This window comes from Puntigrus tetrazona, chromosome 14 (assembly GCF_018831695.1).
Source record: "Puntigrus tetrazona isolate hp1 chromosome 14, ASM1883169v1, whole genome shotgun sequence".
Lineage (NCBI taxonomy): Eukaryota > Metazoa > Chordata > Actinopteri > Cypriniformes > Cyprinidae > Puntigrus > Puntigrus tetrazona.
Genome location: NC_056712.1, coordinates 10101630 through 10103997, shown reverse-complemented (window position 1 = coordinate 10103997; position 2368 = coordinate 10101630). Strand labels below are relative to the sequence as shown.

At 39.9% G+C, this 2368-nt stretch overlaps 1 non-coding gene across 1 annotated transcript; it reads right to left on the bottom strand.

Moving 5' to 3' along the window:
* Positions 1–1677: 1677 nt before the first annotated feature.
* On the bottom strand, positions 1678–1781 carry LOC122358309. Its single transcript, XR_006252594.1, has one exon. It is a non-coding gene; the product is annotated as a U6 spliceosomal RNA (small nuclear RNA).
* Between the last annotated feature and the right edge of the window lie 587 nt (positions 1782–2368).

Here is a 2368-nt window from a genome sequence, read left to right as displayed (position 1 = left end):
GAGGAACCCCTCTGAAACACCTCGAACCCATCGCTCCTGCAGTCTCATCGCTGGGAGTCGACCAGCTGATAGAATTATGATGTCACAATAAGATAAAGCAGCCATCACAGTGTGATGATGTCATATCTTACACACAGATAGTAGTTAGGAGGGGTTCCTCATGACTAACTGAGTGTCCGGTGATGTGATCGCTCTGTCACTACTCCAGGGATTTCGTGCACAAAACATATCCACAATATTTGCATGCTATTAATATACTCCTGCGCACTGTTATGTAATCGAAAACATTTCTTATCTCTGACAAATATTAAAAACATGAGCTCTGCGCCTGCTGTTTTTATCTCTCTCACCGCTGTTGAACATCACGATCGTCTCAGAAACATATTATAGAAGTGCGATTCTGTTTCATTAAAAATGACACCGAACAGATTTTAATATGGGAGGGACGTCTAAATATGACACAACAGAGATAGAAACCAATAACTGACTAAACGTCTGGCAAGGAAAGAAACCTGTTATCAATATAATCAAATTGCATCGTCAAAATTCACGTTAATGCAATACTCGTGTCCTCGCAGGATCCCGTCGCATCCCAAAGTGTTACTTACTGTGCGGTACAATCTCCAGCTCTCTAATCTTGACACTTCAGGGCCTTTCGATTGCTCAAGTTGAAAAGGCTAAGGAGTTGTCATACTGCTACCGCGGGCCTGGTGCTAGTATCAGTAGCTATCTGCTGTCCAGTCCTCCCTGTCCACTGCTCCAGCCCTGCTCGCCGCTCATAACACTTCACTACTGCCTTCTGATTGATGGCTGGGAAATAGCGGTAATGCAGCCGGGCAGGAATGCCATTACTGCAAGATTCACACACCCCTACGAGATTCCAGCGCGCCGGTGAGACGGAGCATCAGAGCAGAGTGAGAAAACGCCTGGAATTGACATTAATTCATGTTTAGAAGTACAGGGAGGGAAGGATCGCTCTGAGGAAGGCAGACACACTGTCAACTGAGAACATTTTCTAAACACCTTAAAGTGTTTAAGTAGCGTCTTACTTCATCTCTTTATTCCGTTTCACTCTTCATTCTGTGTAAATTATGAAATCTGGCCACAGGGCGCATTAGTCATGGATCCAGCAGGTTGGGGAGGGGAAGTGACGGTAACATCCGAAGCATGATGCAACAAAATTACATCTGTCGCATTTCTAATGATTCTATGTAAGATTTTTTTATGATCATTTACAAACTGAACGGGTACTCAAAGTTTATAGTTATTTTTCTAAAAAGGCTACTCGATTAAATTCTTAGTATCTACCTAAACGTTTATAAATAATAAACCTGTGTGTATTTATTATGTATATGTAAATGTTATCGTAACTGTTTAGTTTATATATTAAATATATTTATATATGATATAAATTGCATATAAAATACATGTAAATATTTTCTAAATATGTGATGTGTGTGCGTATATCTAAAAATATGCATAATACACAAATACATTATGTAAACAAGAATTTTTAATTAGCGATTTGACAGCAGTATTAATAATAGAACTGAACTGAAAATAGACACACAGGCAATCACTGATTTCAACTGCAGTCGTTTACGTTTTAATCAGCATTTGCTTTGAAGAACTGGCATGAGAATATGAAAAAATAATTAACTATTATAATCGCTGTATATTAACACCCACATTTTCATGGATTTGTATGTCATCCTTTTCAAAGATGCCATGCTAATCTTCTCTGTCTCAATCCAATGTATATTTTTGTACCTCCAAAGCATGTTTCCTTTTACTCTTAGCATTCACTGGATTCAAAGGTTGTGGATTTACTAAAATATGTCCTAAATCCGGTTCCAGAGGTGTTAGTTGTGCACAAAGCACTGGTGTCGCTTCTTATTGCTTTCTTACTCTCATCTATTGATCTAACCCAGCTCACCTCTCTCTCTCTCCCTCACTCTCCTGTTGCCCTCAGAGATCCATTTAAAAGAACAGGGTAAACACTCACTATTCATAAATAAGCTTTTAAGGTCTTTCCCTCTCATAAACCTGATGAAGCTTCATGGGCCAATGGTCAACATTAGAGCAGGAAGGTTAAGTGGTGACCGCACTGTCATCACCTGTGGGGACAGCCTGGGACCATTACGGATGATGTATACCGCTCACTCGGCTACTAAATAAACCCCGTTCCTTCATATATTACCAATCTGAAAGGCCGTTGAATGGAATTTAAAGGGAAAGAGAATGTCTTGCAATAGCATTCACTGTAATCGAATCTGAAGCTGCGAACTGGGAACCAATCGCATTTTACTGTAGCCAAGTTTATGTTGCTATCCCACGACAGGAATGGAATTCGGTTGTAACCGAGCTC